At 39.4% G+C, this 13,819-nt stretch overlaps 1 protein-coding gene and 1 long non-coding RNA gene across 2 annotated transcripts in view; both read right to left on the reverse strand.

Annotated features, from left to right (window-relative positions):
• Window positions 1-13,819, reverse strand: part of LOC115729247 (disease resistance protein RUN1-like) — a 1,053,956-nt gene that overhangs the window by 989,639 nt on the left and 50,498 nt on the right. The window lies entirely within an intron of this gene.
• LOC125314487 lies at window positions 4,607-5,404 on the reverse strand. Its single transcript, XR_007197956.1, has 3 exons — window positions 5,241-5,404; window positions 4,867-5,146; window positions 4,607-4,779 (listed from the first exon to the last, which is right to left on the reverse strand). It is a non-coding gene; the product is annotated as an uncharacterized LOC125314487 (long non-coding RNA).

Raw genomic sequence — 13,819 nt, forward strand, 5'->3', positions numbered from 1 at the left:
TCATTATCATTCCCTTAATTGACATTGCCCCCATGGGCAGCAGCAATAATAGCCTCGGCGGCTTGGGCAATAACGGCAACTCATTTTCGAGTCCGCCTACCCATTAAATTTTCAATCTCTTCTAGAGCCCTAAGGACTCCATCCACTCTCGGATCTTCTCTAACTGTGGTTCTTGAACTATAGGCTCTCCTAGAACCTCCTCTAGAGCCTCCTCTCGAACTTCTACCTTGATTGTCCATTTCCACAAACTTTCTTCACAACACCTGAACCAAAATAATTCCACCAAGGAATTGGAGACCTAAACCGCCTACTCAAGTTTAGCAGTCTCACATTGTTTAACACGACAATTAGCTCAAAGCTAACAATCGTTTTTGGTAGAAAGATTCAACAAATAGCACTAAACACTCAACACGGAAGCAGTCAATCAAGCAAATCACGGGCGCACGTTCAAATGCCCTGCATAACGCATTTAACTCGCATAAACACCTAAGGTCTCTCTGCCTAACCATTCCAAAGTCATCGCTACTTATCACTCCATATCTTATCCAAACTTGGATCGAGCTGACCTTGCTCCGATACCACTCCGAACGGGGATGTCACGACCCGAACCCTACGAGCTCGAAACATCCCCTCTGCGGTTACGACTGTGTACGGTTCTCTAGGATCCAAAAGGCTAACAAAACAAAACATGTGCGGAAGCGAAAACAAATCCCTGTATAGAAACCAACGGCAATACGATAACTTGGGATGGTAAAAACAAACCTATGTACACATATATATTTTTTACAAACTCTCAAACTTAGGGCTTGAGAGGCCACTGTACAAACTTATGACCACCTATAACAAAAAGATTACGTGGTCGAAGCCCACTATACTTCCAAAATAAAACGCTCTACAAAAGTCAAGAGGCCAACTACCCTAGGCTTCGTCCTCGCTACCGGGCACTATCTCGTCTATAGCCGCCAACTCGTCCTCGTCCAACTCTGGTGGTTGCTCTGCATCGGAAGGCTCCACTACTTCCCCATCTTCTCGAGGCGCCATGACCTCAGGGGTAGACTCCACGTCATCAAGACCGGCGTCGGGATGCACCACTACACCATCCGGAGGTGCGGTGCTAGTGGGGTTCCATTCCCCAACACCATCGTAGGGAATATCGAAGCCGGTCAGCGAACCCATTGTCAAATCCCGTAGCTGTACGTCCACGCCACGTATGTGTGGATCTTCCAAAAGAGCTCTTCAGTGTCCACCCAAATAGTAGTAACGTACCTATAGTACGCCTTGTCCTCTCCTACTAGTACTCTGTCACTGTGGTTTCCATATCTCGGGGAATCCCAAATCGTTGAGGCGGGTCGTTCATTGTTGAAGCGGAAGGTCTGAAAAAGAGAGCCCATGACGGGGTGAGAATAAATCTCGGTAAGAAAGCCCCTAAATCTAGGTTAGGGCTCTCTTGTCTCCAGACACGTCCTAGGTGAGCAATTTCCGACAATTCATTCTTCAATAAAAAAATTCCGCAAATAAATTCCCGAATATTTCATTCTTTCTCCAAAAATTGCCACACCTTCACAAATATTCCACGTTACTCCCATAACGGCGTTCCACGCCTCGGTCTGTCATAACAATATTCCACGTACACCCGAGCCTACGTTTAACGCCTCAAGCTAACATATAAAATTCCATGTGGATCCAAGGCCCGCGTTTAACGCATCGGACTATCATATAAAATTTCACGTTGGTCCAGAGCTCACGTTTAACACATTAGGCTATATTATAACAGGATAGACCTGCGTAATAACGCTTCAGGTCATTATATAGTCCGGACTCGCGTAATAACGCCTCAGGTCACTATCCCGTGTTTAACGCCTCGGGATAATATAATCAGCACAGCCCCGCGTTTAACGCCTCGGGGTAAAATAATAATAGCAGAGCCTGCGTCATAACACCTCGGGCAACTTAGGGTCTTATAAAAATATGAACCCCATGTCATAACTCTTCAAGGTAAAATTCCACATTTCCTCTCAATTATTCCACTTAAGACCATATACAACAACAATAATTCCTCGATCGCTCGTCTGATACCACACGATCACTTAAATCCTTCCGATCGATCGGTCTTCACCACGTGATCTTGCTAAATTTCCTAATTAGCAGATCGAGACCACCCGGTCTCACCAATTTTTCTCCAAATAAAGATCGAGACCACACGATCTTTCTAATTTTTCTCAATTGCCCAATCAAGACCACTCGATTACATTATACTGAATAAACACTCGATCGGGATCACGTGATTCACTCACGTTAAATAAATAATAAATCGGGACCACCCGATTAAATCATACTCAAGCCTTCGGCCAATAAGGCCACACGATTAATTTAAGCTACCACAAAAATTAATCTACGCCACACGATATTAATAATTCTAACATACCAATTAATATTCACTGTCCGATCGAAATTATACTAACGTACATTTAATACGTACCATAGAAATAAACCATCGTAACATGGCAATTAATCTGGGCCGTACAATTAAAATATCTTCACGTGCAATTAATCTTCACCATCCGATTATTTTACATAAAGCAGGAATTAATCTCGGCCGTCCGATCAATCTTCCTAAGCAAGATTCAATATCAGCCGTCGGATTAAAGCATGAAAAGCTAGATTAAATCCTAGCCGTCCATTAGCAATCATGCATTTCCACTATTCATGCAAGAACATCTTCTTCTTTTTTCTTCTCTCTCCTCCCTTCATCAATTCGGCCAAAGCAAATTCTTGGGCAAATCCAATCAATTTTTCATCCAATCTACTCAATCCAAAGTCTATTAGCAACCTAGATACCTAAGCTAAGGTTAGGAACCATCTTACCACAAATTTAGCAAGTTTTCCGGCGAAAAAGTCGGGAGAAAATTTGATTCCAATTGGCGGCTCCAACGACTCCCCTTGATCGGCTTCAATCCAAGCTACTCCAGCGGTTCAAGGCGACTCACGGTGGAGAATTTAGCTCTGGCGGTTCAAGGCGACACCGGTGGAAAGATGGGAATTTTCGGCAATGGAGGTGGGGGTGAGGGAATTTTCGGCCAAGGGGGAGTGAGCAAGAGAGAGAAAGTGAGGTAGAGAGAGAAAGGGTTCTTGAAATTATGAAGAAGAAGGCCAAGAATAATAATTAATAAAAGGTTGGATATTTTTGGGGTCTTCAAAGTCAAGAAGGGCAAAATGGTAACTCCACCACCCAAGACTAGTCAATATTTTTGGCCAAGAGGGGGTTTTGACCGAAATGCCCTTCGGTCGAAGTGAAAAATTGGGTATTCTCCAAGAGCAAATGGGTCTTTTCCCATTTCCAGTCCAAATTTTATTTTTCCTGAACCCTTTGAGGTGAACCGCGAAGAAATCGTACACTGGATGAGGAAACGTCCAAAATTTAATTATTGAAACCCCTGAAGGTCCGATGTCAAATTCCGAAACTCGATTTGCGATTAATCTCAATCAATTGAAATTTCAACGTATCTCAAACTAACGGGCGGCTTTTAGGAGTTACGCGTATCGACCCATGATTAATATCACGTTTAAGAATTTCTCGAGCCATGACGACTTTGGTTGTCATTCAATTGCGAGGGTTAATCACTAGGCCCGATGGACACGATTGTCGGAAAATAATTTAGAAACGTTTGGAACCTACACTAGTCAAATGAAATCACCCGTGATCCAAACATAAGGTATTATCCAAATCGTTCCTTAATTATTCTAGGATCGGCCTATATTAGTCCAAAATATCCCTCAACAATTTTCATGGCCAAAGAGTCGATCCAGGATCAAGTTCTTAGGTCCACGTATTTGATTTTTCTAGCTAGTCATTCCCATTTGGTTAGTCTGCTCGAGAGGGATCAATTCCGAGTGAGATCGGATTGAAATATATTGATAAGACTTTTCATTTATTCAAGGTTTCAAAACGAGTCGGAATACAGGATGTCACGGTGGAAGAGGCCGATGGTCAATTTATAAGTATAAGGAAAAATCTCAATCTTTGAGCTCGCTTTTGAGATAAGAGAGGTCGAAGGCTACCTAGCAAGTCTGGACCCAATAGTCACATGGAAAAGATAGTCACTTTATATTGAGTTAGTTTTTGAGATGACAAAAGTAAAAAACTACCCAACAAAAAGCACCCAAATCTCTCTCTCTTCAGTGTGGCTAATTGTCCGTTGGAGTTCCCAACCTATAGCACCCAGATTGGTTCAGCATTTCGCCTGAAAAGTGAACTGAACCAAACCATTTACTTACCACCTATGAAAAGAAAGACAGAAAAGATATACCTCCAATAGATCGCTGCCAATTTTGCAGCGTGTAACGTCGATTATCAACGAAATCACAGCCAAAATCAATTTCAATGTGGCTCGAACAAATTCAACCACACGTTCATCAAGTTCGCAATTTTAGCACCATAGGAATCGAACTCAAAATCCAGCTCAAGTTTTCCACCAACTTAGTCCAATTCGGACGTGCCTGGCGGTTACCTAATTTAGAGCAATCTGCATGAAGCCCCAAACTGTTCACCTGAAGTTAAATCATCAGTTTCCCTGGCTTCAATCGGCAGTGGTAATTTGATGCCTCCGCTCGCGGGTCTCCATTGACATCCGTTCGCTAGGGACTCTGTTTGAGGAAGACGAACTTCTACGGTTCATTGTTGGTAGGGGGCGACCTTACATTCGTCAGAGCTCACTAGTGTCGGATGGAAGATGAGCAGTCGTGATGCTGAAAGTTGCGTCAATGGAGTTCGACGTTTACCTATGACGGAGGAAAGAGGATTTAGCTAAAAAAAAATTAAATAAATAAAGATAAAACATTTAGGTAAAGATTGGCGACTTCACTTACCTATGAATTGCTCCCTTAGCAAGTTTCTCAATCACTCTTAACAACAAAAGCAGCGAGCAAACACTGCCATACTCATCTCTGCCAATCGAATTAGAAGTCTACATGATCTTTGTTCGCATGCCTCGAGGGAGGGAAGCTCATGATTACTCGTTGGTGCTATTTGACTATGTTCTTCGATGCTCATTTGACAATCTTGCAAGCCTTCTTGAGGATCCGCTTCGCTCAAACTGTCATCGTGCATGGGGAACTCGACTTCCGTGTCTGTTGAGTCATGAACAACCTCATAGAGAAAACGCAGATCCATCTGCTGATTGTCTCGAATCTCGATCTTTGAATCATCCCCTAATGGCTTGCATATTATTCGGACTCCCCACCTTTTCACACCCTTACCCGATAGCGTAATGCTAAATCGTGCATGACTTCCATCAATTTGACCAAAATCGACCACATGCCAAAGGTCAGATGGTGAGCAACAACGCAGAAGAATACGATCTGAAGGCACTGTATAATTAAATCTGAGAGAGTCACACCGCCTTTCGCCATTGAAATGTGCTTCAATATGAGTTGAACTTTCGTGGACTCCTTCAACAACAACACAGAAAATCAGTCCAAGGAATTTGTCATACAGGTCTTTTGAAGCCATGAAAGATAGAGAAGACTCTTCAACAGGTTGGAACCACTCTGGCATCTCTCTTCCAGGGAGCATAAAGAATAAATAAGCATCCTGTTATAAAAATAGATCGTTAGAATATACATAGAAGAATTCGACTTGAGTTTAATAAGTAATCCTAGTAAATTCCACGTGGAACTAGAGCTCTATAAATGAGTAGAGATCCATTGATCTTGGCTTGCATTAATATAGAAGGCCCATGTAATAGCAGTCGTTCCCATAAAAGTACCATAGCCACCTTCATTACATGTATGTACAATCTTGCATTTCCTGGTATTGCAATATACAAGCATACCACATCGCATCCATCCTATACTCCACATTGATATGTGTGTATTAGAGAGAGAGAGAGAATCTAACCTCGTTAATTGAGGCAGGATCAACAAGTGTCAACACTCGACGGACCCACTGATCAACTGAAGTTAGATGTCCACTTGTTTGCAAAGACACGCACCCTTCCGCGCGAAGCCATTTTAAATACGGTGGAAGCTCAGGAATCTCTTGTAATTGATGGCAAGGATTAACTTTCAATTCGGACAAAGCATCATGCTTACTGATGGATGTAGGAAGGCTAGAAATATTGTTACATCCCAAATCTAACTCACTCAAAAGGGGAAAACAGGAAAGATCTTCAAGAAACCCCTAAGTTGGACAGATTGCATCCCCGAAGACTTAAAGTTTTTAAATTTGGAAGTCCGATCTTCCTTTGCGGACTAGCTAATTCCTCATACTTTGGTAACCCAATTAAATTTGTGTAGCTGGAAATGCCCAATTCTCTAATGTTTTGTACCTTATAAATGCTGGCCGGAAGAATTACTCGCTGGCATCTAGTAAGAAGCATTGTCTCCAAAGAGCATAAATTTCCTATCGATGCAGGAAGTTCTTTAATATTGGTATCACTTAACTCAAGAAATTTCAGGTCTTGAGTGTATGTGGAATATCAGGAAATCTTTCAAATTTTGGACAGTAACCAATCCTAAGTTTTTGGAGATTTTTTGACTTGAGCACTTTTGGAAAAGCACTAAATTTAGAGCAGAACCATATACACAACGCATGTAACTTGTCATGACATGCAATCGACTCGTGAGCTTCTACCAAGTTTTGGCAATTCCGGACATCCAACTCCTCAAGATTTGGAGTACATGAGAGGTCCGGCAAACTAACCAACGAGTTGCAAGATCTCAAATTAATGGACTTCAATCGTTGGAAGCCCTGCAAAAACAGCAAAACCAACTTTGATATAACACTCTGAAAGCGAAAATAAAGCTGTTTGTACGGTGCCGTTGCCACTTTTAAGGATTTTCATCGTTAGGACACAATACTCTTCATGTGGAAGCAAGGGAGGAGCATCGTCAGATCAGGAAACTTGGAACCTACTATTCAGGTTTCTAAGTAAGTTTCTTAACCTATTAGTAAAGTTTCATTCAAAGTTGCTATAAATTGATTATGTGAAAATCATATATGATATTACTAAACCCTCATGAACTTTATTGGTGAACAAAAACTTAATGAATATACCATGAAGCTTGCGTGAGGTTAGACTCGTGCAATATTTAAATACAGCAAAGCACGCTCGCAAGCGAATTTTAGCTGGCAATTTAGTTTTTATGATCGCTTTAGCAAAATAGAGATAACTCTTATCATTTTAGTTTATAGACATTATTTCAAAGAGTTGAATAATATGTAAATACACAATATTAAAAAGTTTTGCACTAATAAGTTATTTGAGATAATCATCGAAACAATTATGCACAACCTGATACACCTTGCATGACGAATAACATTTATATGATCATTGCTAGAAAATTACAAGTTGATTTTAGAAACTGGACAATACTAAATATTAAACAAAAAATAAATTCTAGCAAATAATAAAATCATGCCATATGATGTTTTGATTTATAGTTACAAATTGGACATAATTCTTTTAATGTTGATACTTAAAATCATGTTTCTTTAGTATCTCTTATTCAAAAATTGCATACAAACACATAAAATAAAATTAGCTGCCAGTTAGTTTAAATTTCCAAATTATTCAGATATGATCAAAGATTATTCCTATTACTTTATATTTATCGGAGATAATTTAGATCACGTTATAATTGGTGAGAACAAATTTTGAATTAAAGATTGCCTTAGTCATATTTTTCTTCCTTTTCTTCTATCATTATGCAATTTAATTTTGTATGTAAGAATGTATGTATCTAAGCAAGCGACATAGTTAGAATTAGGTTGAGCAGCTCATACTAACAGATTTGCATTTTGAATTTCTTCCCTAGGTAGATTTGATTTTGAGATATAACTATGTCGATAGTTAGAGATATTAGGTTTAGAAAGTATTTTACGATATAGATACATATACATATATAAAAATATATATGTATATGTATATGTATATATATATATCTGTCCTTCAGCAATACTTATGTGAAGTAATAAAATCCTTCTACTTTCGAGGAATTTCAACCTCTCTTTATTCCTTCCATCAATGATCCTCAATTGCTTATTTCACAAATATTATACCCATGTAAAAATACATGAGATTGGTTATCTCTCACATACTTCAATATATTAAAAAATTTTGAATTTACTCATGATGCAATGACCTTCATAAAGAAAGAAATTTCTTTGTTTTGTGTATTTAAACAACAAAATGTTCTCATTGCAAATTTCTAATAAAGTTTTTTCACTTAATTTTGCTGCACATTATTTCTAATGCAAGTAGTTAACGTCGTTCCGAAAGAAAACTAGAGTAGTGACTTCTAAAACAGAGGAACAACATTTCCTTACGAAGAAGATAATAAAAAGGTCTATGTACATAAATGCTCACCCGACATAGTTTTATGATTCCTGGGATACTGCAATTGCTGATGTCAAGTCTCACTAATTTCTTTGGACCGGGAAAAAAATGTGGATTCCAGAGACCATATCCAGCCCATTCAATCCATCTTAGCTCATTTGGAAGCCATATAGGGCCTTGGAAAGAATTATGCACGCCACGCACGATAAGCAATCTCAATCTTCTCATTTTTGTAAAAGCATTAGGATGTATGCATAGCTCTTTCTGCTCATATGAGTTAAGCACTATGGCTTTTATAGTACAGCCTCCCTGTATATGCAAGACTACTTAGTTGATGCACATTTACTAAATAGAATCAAAGATAAGGAGCAGAATTTTGATGGTATTTGCAAGCCTTACATTGCTATGTTGCATAACATCGCGAACATCATCATAGAGCCATAATCTGCTGCGTTTCCCGGGATCATCTCGACATTCTTGATTCACAATATCCATACCCATCAATTGGATTAAGTCATGCATTTCGAGGATTCCAAATTCAATTCTCATCAAGGACTTCTCAATGAGAATTTCGAATCCTATTGTTGCCTCAAGATCGCATCCATCGAGAACTTCCTTTACATACTCACTATGCCTCCCCTTAAAGAAGCAAGCAACGTGAAGAAAAATCTCTTTCCAATCATCCTCTAATCCATCATAACTTATTTTGAGCACATCATTAGTGGTTTTATCAGGAATTTGAGAAAGTCTATTTAGTGTACTTTGCCATTCATGTTCTCTTCTCCCACATAAGAAGGAACCTAGCACCTCAAGTGCTAAAGGAAGGCCTTTAGCATGATTCATAACACTCTTCACTAGATCTATCCTGATTTTCAATTTTTGGTGGGTCGGAAAAGCATGCTTACTAAACAGCTCATGAGCTTCATCGTCATCCAATGCTTGAACTTCACACACATAATCTTGATTTATGCCATGACAAGTTAGCAAATGTTTATCTCTTGTAGTCAAAATGATCCTACTTCCATTACCAAACCACTTGCCTTCTCCTGCTAAAGCATTTAAGCTGGTACAAGTCATCCACATCATCAAGGATGAGGAGAACTTTCTTGCAACCAAGTCTGTGTTGTATTATATTAATACCTTCATCAACATTGGACAATTCTAATCTTTGTTGCAGGCATAATATATCTTTCAGCAATGTTTCCTGCAAAGTAACTAGACCTCTGCTCTCTTTTGAAGTTTCTCGAACTTTTGCCAAAAAACTTGAACCCTCAAATTGTCTAGACATAGCATTATAAAAAGCTTTTGCTATGCATGTCTTTCCTATACCTCCCTGCCCCCACAATCCTATCATGAGAACGCCATCATCAGACTCAAGATTTAACATCGATTTCAGCTTAACAACTCGGTAATCTATCCCAACAGGATGCTTAGCAACGTGCAGAGGTTTCCGGTCTAGGTGATTGGAGATCTCCTTCACAATTCTTTGTATAAGCTCTGACTCATCTCTGATACAAACAGAAAAACAAGTTGTAGCATTGTTTCAGCAGTTTGAATAAACAACAAATGAGCAATCACTGGCCAACAATGACAAAGAGATGCGTGACATTTTCAGAAAAATCATAGCCAAAACAAAATGTATTTCACCGAATCAAATTAGGACTTCAACAGTTCTTTACATCAATCAAATCAAGTTCAGGGTTCAACTTTTATCACCCAAGAGATTCATGTTCTTTTGATTTATACATGAAGACTTGCTTATTCAAAGAGAGCTATTTTAGGACTTTGAACGGTCGTTCAGATCTCGATTCGGAAACTATTACATACTAGAAGCACAATATCATTGCCTTACATGGCCTGTGCACACTAATTATCCTATTTCTGGCGTTACGAACATTCTTACTACTTCCAAAGAAATGGGATAAGTTCAATAACGCTGCTTATCATTTTGTCCATGGATGGACCAAGTTTCGACATTTTATAATGACAGTAATGTGTGTGTCGATTCTTTTTTTTTTTATTTTACGAACAGTCTTTATACTTGTAAAGATTAACTTCATACACAAAATATGGACACCACTCTACTTACCCATCATTCAAAGGCCACCCCGATAAGCTACCGGTGTCGAAAAGAGCTTTCTTCCATCTCTTCACTTTCTCCGAATCCTTTCCAAACTTCAACTCATGCTTAGCTAGAGCTCTCCCATAACTCTCTCTCCCTTCTCTCACTTCTCTTGGGTCCACTTTGTAAAACACTGGTCGAACGCTGAGGTCATTTTGCCCCTTGCACTCCATAATCTTGGCCACCTCTTGTAAGCACCATGTTGAGGAAGCGTAGTTCTCAGAGAAAACGATGATTGCGATGCACGATTCTTCGATGGCTTTCATTAGCATCGATACATCATCTCCCTTTTTTAGTTCCTCGCTATCCCGGAAAGTGTATATTCCAATCCTGTGTAATGCTTGATAAAGATGGCTGACAAAGTTGTGACGTAGATCCGCGCCTCTGAAACTCAAGAAGACATCGTAAATCTTTTTGGGTTTCGATGAAGAAGCCATTGAGCGACGAGGTTCAACAATCAGCAACGACTATTTGCTTAAGATTTGATGCAGTGCTTCCAGGTAGTTCGTTCCCCACTTGACGTTCCTGTTGATTTATACTAAGAGGACAGAGATGCATGATTTTTTTTTTTTTAGTACTTGGGAAAATGGTGGTGCTTAAGGATGGGCCAAGACATGTAAAGTCGTGAGCACATGGACTTCTTTTCACTCAAGACCATCAGAGCGACACGAAGCTTCTCTGTGGCCGACAGAAGTAGCGGGTTATTTACCACATTACTCACTCAAGAGACACATAATTACACGCACAATCAAATGTACCAGCAAACAATAATGTTACATCAATTAATTAGTTAATTAATTTCTTTGTCATTATCGAAAAAGGTGCTATGAAATCTGTGATGGCACCATGTGCAAAGATAGTGGGTTGTGATACCAAGAGTCTTTCTTTAATCAAGAGCCGCTTGTCTAGGGCTCTACTAGTCTCTATCGTGAAGAATCTTTTGATATTCGTACGTGCACGTGATTTGGCTTGGATTTACTCCACCACCTCGTTTAACGGGGTTGTGCACAAGCCATTGAACCGACAATTTTTTTTTTTTTTTTTGTAAAGTAAGTATGTTGAACCGACAAACTTTTGAGATATGGTAAATTTAGAAAATTCATGTGTATAAACAAACGCAATGTTAGCCAACTAGAAATATAGGATATGTGAATTTTCATGCAAAATTACACGAACAATACTTGACCCGTATTGTAATATCGTTTGAACTTTGAACTACTTGATGATATACTAAAAGATACATTTCATATTGAAAATCGTCACGTAAATCTTTTTTGCTTCTTTTTCGTAAACTAAGATGGTTCCACGGCCAAAAAAAATTCCACGATTTTTATTCAAAGCTCTCTTAATGGAAAATATGACTCATGGTGGCAATTATAAATTGACTAGTTTCGTTGATATATACAAGTTACAATAATAATAAAAAATTATATATATTAGTGCTTTGATCCTAATAGTGAAATGTTGTTCAGAATAAAAAACAATGCGTAATCCTTTGAGAAAATGAAAATTGCAATCCACGATTGCTCGACAGCCTTCATAAGTGCTGGGGATATTTGGTCTCTCCTCCTCTATTCTTTGCTATTAGTAAAATGTATATTCCATTATAATCTAAAGCTTTTTAAAGATGACCGAGAAATTCCTAGCGCGGGTCAGTATCTCTGAAATTCAAGAAGGACGTCGTAAATCCTTTTAGGTTTGGATGAAGAAGCCATTGGATGATGGAGTTCGATAATCTGCAACGACTATCTGCTTAAGAATTAATATAGTGCTTTTCAAGTAGTTCATTTGCCAATAGCCATGCCCGACCGCCATCATACTATATTAGTCTCATGGTCTTGATCTTCTTGTTGATTCATTCTTATACTGACAGGACAGAGATGCATGATTTTTTCTTTTTGGTACTTTGATAAATGGCTGGGCTTTAAGGTGATGGATTCTTGTGATTTAGGTCGGGGACTTGCTATGACGCCCTGGAAATTAGATTCTTTGTAAAGAGACTAAATTTAATAAAAATGATTAAAATTGAATTTTAGTCGGTATAAAATTTCGAATCGCACGAATTTGGACTTTCCCTGTGACATCCTGTAATCCGGCTCGTTTTGAAGCCTTAAATAAATGAAAAATCTCATCGATGTATTTCGGTCGAATCTCACTCGGAATTGATCCCTCCCGAGTAGACTAACCAAATGGGAATGGCTAGCTAGGAAAATCAAGTACGTGGACCTAAGAACTTGGTCATGGACTGACTCTTTGGCCATGAAAATTGTCGAGGGAATATTTTGGACCAATATAGGCCGATCCTAGAATAATTAAGGAACGAGTTGGGTAATACCCTACGCTTGGACCACGGGTGATTCCGTTCGACCTCGTATGGGTTCCGAACGTCCCCGAATTATTTTCTAACGATCGTGTCCATCGGGACTAGTGATTGACCCTCGCAATTGAATGACAACCAAGGTCGCCAAGGCTCGAGTAATTCTTAAACGTGATTTTAATCACGGGTCGATACGCGTAACTCCTAAAAGCCGCCCGTTAGCTTGAGATACGCTGAAAATTCTATTGATCGAGATTGATCGCGAATCGAGCTTCAGAATTTGACGTCGGACCTTCGGGGGTTTCAATAAATAAAATTTTGGACGTTTCCTCATCCCGTGTGAAATTCCTTCGCGGTTTGCCCCAAAGAGGTTCAGGAAATGTATATTTGATTTGGATATGGGAAATGACCCATTTGCCCTCAAAAATACCCCATTTTTCACTTGGAACTAAGGGTATTTTGGCCATTTTCCCTTTTGGCCGAGATTGACTAGTCAATGAGGGGAGATAATTATTTTTCTCTTGACTTTGGGAGCATAATTAATTATTATTAACCTATATTAATTATTATATTGGCATCTTCTTCTTCATTATCCAAAGACTCTCTCTCTCTCTCTCTCTCTAGCTCACTTTCTCTCTCCCTCACTCTCCCTCTCCCTCACTTGGCCGAACACCCTCTCTCTCACCCTCCGTTGCCGAAAATTCTTCAAGCCTTCTTTGGTGTCGCTTTGGAGCGCTTGGAGTCGCTAGATCGTCGCCGAGTCGCCGGCCGTGCAAGGATCGCCGAAATCGCCGATTGGTTCAAGCTTTTCCTCAACCGTTCAACGGAGGTTTTTGCGAGTTTTTGGGGTAGGATTGTTTCTAAACCTAAATTAGGTGGTTAGGTTGCTAAAAGACCATGAAATTGTGAATTTTTGATGAAGAAAAGTGTTGGATTTGGGCTTGTGGAGGGGCTGGACGAAAATTGCAAAAATGGAGGTGAGATATGCTTGTTCTTGCAATGAATAGTAATTGCAAGAGGATATTTGTTGGGTCAAAGTTTGAC

This window comes from Rhodamnia argentea, chromosome 3 (genome assembly GCF_020921035.1).
Source record: "Rhodamnia argentea isolate NSW1041297 chromosome 3, ASM2092103v1, whole genome shotgun sequence".
In the NCBI taxonomy this organism is placed as follows: domain Eukaryota; kingdom Viridiplantae; phylum Streptophyta; class Magnoliopsida; order Myrtales; family Myrtaceae; genus Rhodamnia; species Rhodamnia argentea.